Raw genomic sequence first — 10,085 nt, 5'->3', positions numbered from 1 at the left:
GAGGTCTTCCTCAGTGGCGTTCACTGCCTCTTCCTCCTCTCCTAATTCGGCCATGTTGATGGCTTTGCACTCTCCTTTTGGATTTTCTTCTATATTGCTTGGAAGAGTACTAGGAGGGAGTTCAGTAATTTTCTTGCTCAGCTGACCCACTTGTCCCTCCAAATTTCTAATGGAGGATCTTGTTTCAGTCATGAAACTTTGAGTGGTTTTGATTAGATCAGAGACCATGGTTGCTAAGTCAGAGGTGTTCTGCTTAGAACTCTCTGTCTGTTGCTGAGAAGATGATGGAAAAGGCTTGCCATTGCTAAACCTGTTTCTTCCACCATTACTATTGTTGAAACCTTGTTGAGGTCTCTGTTGATCCTTCCATGAGAGATTTGGATGATTTCTCCATGAAGGATTATAGGTGTTTCCATAGGGTTCTCCCATGTAATTCACCTCTTCCATTGAAGGGTTCTCAGGATCATAAGCTTCTTCTTCAGATAAAGCTTCCTTAGTACTACCTGGTGCATTTTGCATTCCAGACAGACTTTGAGAAATCATATTGACCTGTTGAGTCAATATTTTGTTATGAGCCAATATGGCATTCAGAGTGTCAATCTCAAGAACTCCTTTCTTCTGACTAGTCCCATTGTTCACAGGATTCCTTTCAGAAGTATACATGAATTGGTTATTTGCAACCATTTTAATTAGTTCTTGAGCTTCTGTAGGCGTCTTCTTCAGATGAAGAGATCCTCCAGCAGAGCTATCCAAAGACATCTTGGATAGTTCAGAGAGACCATCATAGAAAATTCCTATGATGCTCCATTCAGAAAGCATGTCAGAGGGACACTTTCTGATTAATTGTTTGTATCTTTCCCATGCTTCATAGAGGGATTCTCCTTCCTTCTGTCTGAAGGTTTGGACTTCCACTCTAAGCTTACTCAATTTTTGAGGTGGAAAGAACTTTGCCAAGAAGGCATTGACTAGCTTTTCCCAAGAGTTCAGGCTTTCTTTAGGTTGTGAGTCCAACCATATTCTAGCTCTGTCTCTTACAGCAAAAGGGAATAGCATAAGTCTGTAGACCTCAGGGTTAACCCCATTAGTCTTGACAGTGTCACAGATTTGCAAGAATTCAGCTAAAAATTGATGAGGATCTTCCAATGGAAGTCCATGGAACTTGCAATTCTGTTGCATTAGAGAAACTAATTGAGGCTTAAGCTCAAAGTTGTTTGCTCCAATGGCAGGGATAGAGATGCTTCTCCCATAGAAGTCGGGAGTAGGTGCAGTAAAGTCACCCAGCACCTTCCTTGCATTGTTGGTATTGTTGTTATTTTCGGCTGCCATGTGTTCTTCTCCTTTGAAGATTTCTGTTAGGTCCTCTATAGAGAATCGTGCCTTAGCTTCTCTTAGCTTTCGCTTCAAGGTCCTTTCAGGTTCAGGATCAGCCTCAACAAGAATGCTTTTGTCTTTGCTCCTGCTCATATGAAAGAGAAGAGAACAAGGAAATATGGAATCCTCTATGTCACAGTATAGAGATTCCTTGAGGTGTCAGAAGAAAAGAAGAATAGAAGGCAGAAGTAGAAAATTCGAACTTATCAAAGAAGATGAAGTTCGAATTTTGCATTAAGGAATAGTGTTAGTCCATAATTAGAAAGATGTGAGAAGAGGGGAAGCAATTTTCGAAAATTAAGTAAAAGATTTTGAAAACATTTTGAAAAACACTAATTGATTTTCGAAAACCATGATTGAGAAAGAAGTGAAGTGATTTTTGAAAAAGATTTTGAAATTAGAAATTAAAAAGATATGATTGAAAACTATTTTGAAAAAGATGTGGTTAAGAAGATATGATTGGTTTTAAGAAGATGTGATTGGGAAGATATGATTTGAAAAACATTTTAAAAAAATTTGATTTTGAAAATTAATGACTTGGCTATCAAGAAAAGATATGATTCAAACATTAAACCTTTCTCAACAGAAAAGGCAACATACTTGAAATGTTGAATCACATCTTTAATTGATAGCAAGTACCTTTGAAAATAGAAAGAAATCAATTTTGAAAACATATGATTGAAAAGATATGATTTGAAAAAGATTTGATTTTGAAAAACTTTGAAAACTTGAAAAAAATTTGATTTGAAAACAGAATCTTCCCTCTTGTGCCATCCTGGCGTTAAACGCCCAGAATGGTGCACATTCTGGCGTTTAACGCCTAAAACTCTACCCTTTTGGGCGTTAAATGCCCAGCCAGGCACCCTGGCTGGCGTTTAAACGCCAGTTTGCCCTTCTTCACTGGGCGTTTTGAACGCCCAGCTTTTTCTGTATAATTCCTCTGCTGAATGTTCTGAATCTTCAATTCTCTGTATTATTGACTTGAAAAGACACAAATTAAAAATATTTTTGGATTTTTAATAAAGAGAAATAATCAAAATGCAACTAAAATCAAATAACAATGCATGCAAGACACCAAACTTAGCAGTTTGTATACTACTGACGCTAACAGAATGAGAATGCACATGAGACACATAAACACTCAAGTCAATAGAATTCAAAGATCAGAGCAATGAAATCATCAAGAACAACTTGAAGATTAATGAAGACACATGCATGAGTGCAAAAACATGCAATTGACACCAAACTTAAAATGAGAATAGAGTCTCAATAGGAAAAATATTTTTGGTTTTTATGATTTTGTAAATTTTTTTTTTGTGCTTTTTCGAAAATTAAGTGGAAAAAGAAAATAAAGGTATCAAAATTCTTAATGAGAATTCCAGGAATCATGCAATGTTTAGTCTAAGACTCCGATCCAGGAATTAGACATGGCTTCACAGCCAGCCAAGCTTTTAAAGAAAGCTTCGGTCCAAAACACTAGACATGGCCAAAGGCCAGCCAAGCCTTAGCAGATCACTGCTCCAATAGCAAGATTGATAGAAATCAACAAGCTCTTGTGATGATAAGTTGAAACCTCGGTCCAATGAAAGTAGACATGGCTTCACAGCCAGCCAGACTTCAACAGATCATCGTGAAACTCTAGAATTCATTCTTAAGAACTCTGAAGAAAAAATACCTAATCTAAGCAACAAGATGAACCGTCAGTTGTCCATACTCGAACAATCCCCGGCAACGGCGCCAAAAACTTGGTGCAAGAAATTGTGATCACTACTTTTCACAAATCAATTAATCTCCGGTGATGAACCCAAAAACTTGGTGTTCAATACCATGGCATAAACACAACTTCGCACAACTAACCAGCAAGTGTACTGGGTCGTCCAAGTAATAAACCTTACGCGAGTAAGGGTCGATCCCACAGAGATTGTTGGTATGAAGCAAGCTATGGTCACCTTGTAAATCTTAGTCAGGCAAACTCAAATGGGTAAGGGTGATATACGAATAAAACATAAAGATAAAGATAGAGATACTTATGCAATTCATTGGTGGGAATTTCAGATAAGCGTATGAAGATGCTTGTCCCTTCCGTCTCTCTGCTTTCTTACTGTCTTCATCCAATCCTTCTTACTCCTTTCCATGGCAAGCTTATGCAAGGGTTTCACCGTTGTTAGTGGCTACCTCCCATTCTCTCAGTGGAAATGTTCAACGCACCCTGTCACAGCACGGCTATCCATCTGTCGGTTCTTAATCAGGCCAGAATAGAATCCAGTGATTCTTTTGCGTCTGTCACTAACGCCCCGCCCTCAGGAGTTTGAAGCACGTCACAGTCATTCAATCATTGAATCCTACTCAGAATACCACAGACAAGGTTAGACCTTCCGGATTCTCTTGAATGCCTCCATCAGTTCTAGCCTATACCACGAAGACTCTGATCTCACGGAATGGCTGGCTCGGTTGTCAGGCGATCAACCATGCATCGTGTATCAGGAATCCAAGAGATATTCACCCAATCTAAGGTAGAACGGAGGTGGTTGTCAGGCACACGTTCATAGGTGAGAATGATGATGAGTGTCACGGATCATCACATTCATCAAGTTGAAGAACAAGTGATATCTTGGAACAAGAACAAGCGGAATTGAATAGAAGAACAATAGTAATTGCATTAATACTCGAGGTACAGCAGAGCTCCACACCTTAATCTATGGTGTGCAGAAACTCCACCGTTGAAAATACATAAGAACAAGGTCTAGGCATGGCCGAATGGCCAGCCTCCCAAAGTGATCAAAAGATCTAAAGAACAAAAGATTCCAAAGATCCGAAGATTCCTAGATTCAATAGTAAAAGGTCCTATATATAGAGAACTAGTAGTCTAGGGTGTACAGAGATGAGTAAATGACATAAAAATCCACTTCCGGGCCCACTTTGGTGTGTGCTTGGGCTGAGCATTGAAGCATTTTCGTGTAGAGACTTTTCTTGGAGTTAAACGCCACCTTTGGTGCCAGTTTGGGCGTTTAACTCCCATTCTTGTGCCAGTTCCGGCGTTTAACGCTGGGAATTCTGAGGGTGACTTTGAACGCCGATTTGGGCCATCAAATCTTGGGAAAAGTATGGACTATCATATATTGCTGGAAAGCCCAGGATGTCTACTTTCCAACGCCGTTGAGAGCGCGCCGATTGGGCTTCTGTAGCTCCAGAAAATCCACTTCGAGTGCAGGGAGGTCAGAATCCAACAGCATCTGCAGTCCTTTTTAGTCTCTGAATCAGATTTTTGCTCAGGTCCCTCAATTTCAGCCAGAAAATACCTGAAATCACAGAAAAACACACAAACTCATAGTAAAGTCCAGAAAAGTGAATTTTAACTAAAACTAATAAAAATATACTAAAAACTAACTAGATCATACTAAAAACATACTAAAAACAATGCCAAAAAGCGTACAAATTATCCGCTTATCAGATCTCCAAGTCAAATTCTTGTAACAAAAGCACCCAACGAATTAATCTCGGTTTTGATTCCTTTTTGGTCAACAAGTACTTTAGTGCCGCGTGATCTGAGTACACTACAACCTTGGAACCAAGAAGATAGGCTTGGAACTTGTCCAAAGCAAAAACAATGGCTAGGAGTTCCTTTTCGGTTGTAGTGTAGTTGGATTGGGCACCGTCTAGTGTTTTGGAAGCATAAGCTATGGCGTAGGGAATCTTACCTTCGCGTTGTGCTAACGCGGCTCCTATCGCATAATTTGAGGCATCGCACATGATTTCAAATGGTTGAGTCCAATTCGGTCCTCGCACAATAGGGGCTTGTGTCAATGCTACTTTAAGTTTGTCATATGCTTCCATACATTCCTTGCTTAGCTCAAATTTAGTGTCCTTTTGTAGTAGTCGAGAGAGAGGTAAGGCTATCTTGCTAAAGTCTTTGATGAATCTCCGGTAGAATCCTGCATGTCCAAGAAAAGAGCGGACTTCCCTCTCGGAGGAGGGGTAAGGTAAACTAGATATGACATTTATTTTTGCCGGATCTACGGAGATGCCTTCTTTTGAGACTATGTGTCCCAAAACAATGCCTTGTTTGACCATGAAATGACATTTTTCAAAATTTAAAACAAGGTTTGTTTTGGTGCATCTTTCTAAGACTTTTTCAAGGTTACCTAAGCAATGATCAAATGAATCACCGTACACACTAAAGTCATCCATAAAAACTTCCATACATTGTTCTAGAAAGTCCGCAAATAAGCTCATCATGCATCTTTGAAATGTTGCCGGTGCATTGCATAGGCCAAATGGCATACGCTTGTAAGCGTACGTTCCAAAGGGGCAAGTAAATGTGGTTTTTTCTTGGTCCTCTAAAGCAATGTGAATTTGGAAGTATCCAGAATAACCATCAAGAAAGCAATAATATGATTTACCGGCTAGTCGATCAAGCATTTGATCAATAAATGGTAGTGGGAAGTGATCTTTCCTTGTGGCTGCATTCAACCTTCGGTAGTCTATGCATACTCTCCAAGAATTTTGCACTCTTGTCGCTATAAGTTCACCGCTTTCATTTTTGATTGTAGTCACCCCGGATTTCTTTGGCACCACTTGGACCGGGCTTACCCACTCGCTATCCGAGATGGGATAGATGATGTCTGCTTCAAGTAGCTTAGTGACTTCTTTTTTCACAACCTCAAGAATGGTTGGATTAAGTCTCCTTTGAGGTTGTCGGACCAGTTTTGCTCCTTCTTCAAGAAATATGCGATGCTCGCATACTTGGGGGCTTATTCCCACTAGATCCGCCAAATTCCACCCGATTGCTCTTTTATTTTTCCTCAATACATCTAGCAATTTCTCTTCTTGTTGAGGGGTTAACTCTTTTGCAATTATCACGGGGAGCTCTTGGGCCTCATCAAGATACGAGTACTTTAAATGGGGTGGTAGTGGCTTCAATTCCATCTTTTTGTCATTCTTTGATGTTTGAGTTTCTGGATGGTTTGTATGGTGTGTGGTGTTTAATTTGCTTGGTTCTTCATTTGCTTCTTTAATCATGTACTTCTCATCTAACCTTGCAAGGTGCACTTCGCCAACCATGTTGTCAATTGGGTCACACCGGAATAGAGAGTGATTCTCCGGCGGATGTTTCATTGCTTCTTCTAGGCTGAAACTTACGACTCTCCCATCTATTTCAAATGAATAAGTTCCCGAGTAGGCATCTAGCTTAAATCTAGAAGTTCTCAAGAATGGTCTTCCGAGTAGGATAGATGATGCTCTCTCGGTTTTGCTTGATGGCATTTCAAGGACATAGAAGTCAATTGGAAACACCAACCCTTTGATATTCACCAATACGTCTTCCGCAACACCCGTCACGGTTATTATGCTTTTATCCGCTAGGACAAATCTTGCCGTCGACCTTTTTAGTGGTGGCAACTTCAATATCCGGTAGACGGAGAGTGGCATGATGCTAACACATGCTCCGAGGTCACACAGACAATCGATAAATTGAACTCCATTGACGGTGCAAGTGACCATACAAGGGCCCGGATCATCACACTTCTCGGGCAATGCTCCCATTAAAGCGGAAATAGAACTCCCCAATGGGATGGTTTCCAATTCAAGAATTCTATCCTTGTTCATGCATAGATCTTTGAGGAATTTTGCATATCTAGGAACTTGATGGATAGCATCAAAGAGGGGGATGGTTACCTCAACTTTCTTGAACATTTCTACCATTTTGGGGTCGAGTTCTATGTGCTTTCTAGCTTTCTTTGCAAGTGATGGGAATGGGAGTGGTTGAGCAATTTCTTCTTCCAAGGTTCTCTTGGCCTTGGGGGTCTCCTTTGTTGGTTGAGCTTCATCCTCAATTATAGCTTGCGGTGTCTCCTCTTTCTCTACCTCTTCTATATCTATTCTCTCCTCCTCTTGGGTGATTGTGATAGGATTTGAGTTCTTTGCTCCCTTCTCCTTTAATTGTGTTCCGGATCTAAGGGTGATGGCATTGATGCCCCCCTTAGGATTGGGTTGAGGTTGAGAGGGAATGACGCTTTGGATTGGGGGTTGAAGAGTGGAATTTGATGGTGTATCCATTCGTGCAAGAAGAGCTTGTAGTGTAGAGGTGAGGCCGGTGAGGCCGGAGGCAAGTGTGTTTTGTAGTTCCTTTTGGCCTTGGATGATGGTCCGGAGTGTCTCGTCTTGGTTGGAGGGGATGGTTGCATATGTGAGTTGAGGAGCTTGTGATTGGTTGGGTGGTGGTCTTTGATGTGGTGGTTGGTATGTTTGGTAGTTTCTTTGTGGGTTTTGTTGGTTGTATGGTTGATTTTGTTGGTTGTATGGTGGCCGGTTTTGTGAGAAATTTTGTGAGTTGTTGTTCCATCTTTGACCTCCTCCATTGTTGTTGTTGTCCCTATTTCCTTGTTGGTGATTGTCTCTCCAATTTTGATTATGGTACCCACTCCCTTGATTGTAGCTTCCTCCTTGATAAGGGTGCCCTTGGTTAGAATTACCGCCTTGGTAGTACCCTTGATTTGGGCGGTCATAGAAATTATGGGTAGCCGCCAAAGTGTTATCTTCTTGAAGGCTTGGGCACTCATCTGTGTAATGAGAATAGCAAGAACAAATGCCACATACTTTTTGAGGGACCAATTGTTGGTTGTGTTGTTGAGGGGGTGGGGGTTGTTGTTGGTATGATTGAGGTTGTTGTGGTTGTTGTTGGTTCAATTGAAGTTGCCTCAAGATGGATGTCATTTCGCTCAAGGATTGAGTTAAAGCGGTTGTTTCACTACTAGTTGATACCTCATTCACAGTTCTCGGACGGTTGACTCTTCGTCTCATATGTTGGTTGGATTCGGCTAAGTCAATAATAAGTTGCCATGCCTCCTCTGCTGTTTTATACTTAGACAAAGAACCATTGCTAGAGGTGTCCAACAGAGTTCTATCTTGTTCTCGCATCCCTTGACATATGTATCCAAGCAATACTTGAGTGTCAAGCATGTGATTAGGGCATGCGTCTAGTAGCTTACGAAACCGTTCCCAATACTCGTATAGCGGTTCCGTTTCACCTTGCACAATACAAGACATTTCCTTCCTTAGCCTATCCATCTTCTCCGGAGGTAAGAATTTATCCAAGAATCCTCTTCTAAGTAAGTCCCAATCGGAGGTGACTTCACTAGATAGAGTGTAGAACCATTCTTTCACCTTGTCCTCAAGAGAGAAAGGGAAAGCAAACAACCATATAGCAACTTCATCGGATCCTTCCCGTCTAGTGGTTGAGCATATGTGATGAAAGTCCTTGAGATGTCGAATAGGGTCTTGTGCGGGAAGCCCATGAAACTTAGGTAGGAGGTTGATCAAAGCGGTCTTCAATTCAAAGTTTGCATTCAAGTTGGGGTGAGTTACATGAAGGGGTTGAAGGACATAATCCGGTGCACCCGCTTCCTTGATGGTAACTCTCCTCGGAGCATCCATGGTGTTAGTACCTAAAATGAAAGAAGAATTGTTAGTGATATTGATGGAAGTATGACTAATGCCTTCTTTGAGTGACGGTTCAATGTTCACTTTTAGTAAGGTGGTTGAGGTGGTAAAGACCTCTTCACCTTTCCCAAACTTTAGCCGCCTCCGAGCTTGTCTAATATGAAATAAAGTTCGTTCTATTTCCGGATCAAAAGGGACTAAGCTCAGATTCGGTTGTGAACGCGTCATGCAATGAAGGGGAAGTGAGATTCATGGTAACGATGAGGGGTTAGTCACTTGAACAAATTACAATGAAATGCAACTATGTACATATATACACATTCATTCCAAACAATAACATGGCACACTAAGCAATTCCCCGGCAACGGCGCCATTTTGATAAACGAAATTTAACATGTCGATTTAGAATTCAATGATGAATATGATCGTGAGTATAGTCTAATCGACACTTAAACTTCGCATCAAACAATCCTACAATCTATAACCGAGAGTATTAGTCTCCCGAGTCGTCCTCCCTTGGAATTGCTAGGGTGTGCATCTTATTGATTAGAAAGCCTTGTTACAATTCTTTGAAGGTTTTAGCAAAGTAGAAAACAAACAATCAATCCTTAGAAGACTTGGCTTAGGGTTGGCATTAGAAATTCTATCCTTATAGTTCTTTCAATGATGACAACAATTAGGCCTTGCTTCATTTAGTTAACCCCTAGGTATAGAGGAAAGTCAAATGAGAGTAATCAACTTGAGCCACAAGTCCTAGCTTTACCTTATAGAAATCTAGCTTTAGTGTACTCCAAGTCAATTAGCAATCCCTAATTCTAAATCAACAATTGACACAACTATTCAACTTCTTCTAATGGCCCAAACCCTATGCCAAGTAAGAAACTTTTACTCCATAACTAGTGTTGGCATTTCATCAAACATTTGGTGAGCAAGAGTGAAGGCCATAGAAAAATTGAGAAGAAAGTGGAATTAAAAGTATTTCAACACAATGAACTAACAACAATTAACAAAGAACAACAATGGAAATGAGATTCTAAAGGAATTGATTAAATCCAAAACTACAAAATTGAATCAAAGATCTATGAGAATTGAGCAATTACAAACACTAATGGAGATTGGAGAAGAAGATCTATGACATGAACAAAATGAATTGAGAATTGCAAGGGATCTCACCAAAGAGTGAATGAAAATTCAGAAATTAGATGAAGATGAACCCTAGTGAGAGCTTTTTTTCTCTCTCCTTCTCCACAAGTGTAACTAACTATCTTCCAAAAAAA

General features: G+C 40.4%; 1 non-coding gene across 1 annotated transcript; it reads left to right on the top strand.

The window, feature by feature from the left end:
• The first annotated feature begins 813 nt into the window (after positions 1–813).
• On the top strand, positions 814–921 carry LOC112700285 (small nucleolar RNA R71). The gene has a single exon (XR_003153195.1). It is a non-coding gene; the product is annotated as a small nucleolar RNA R71 (small nucleolar RNA).
• The last annotated feature ends 9,164 nt before the right edge of the window (positions 922–10,085 follow it).

The sequence above is a fragment of the Arachis hypogaea genome, chromosome 6 (assembly GCF_003086295.3).
Source record: "Arachis hypogaea cultivar Tifrunner chromosome 6, arahy.Tifrunner.gnm2.J5K5, whole genome shotgun sequence".
In the NCBI taxonomy this organism is placed as follows: Eukaryota; Viridiplantae; Streptophyta; class Magnoliopsida; order Fabales; family Fabaceae; genus Arachis; species Arachis hypogaea.
The sequence above is the reverse complement of the archived record's forward strand: the minus strand, read 5'-3'. Positions and strand labels throughout refer to the sequence as shown.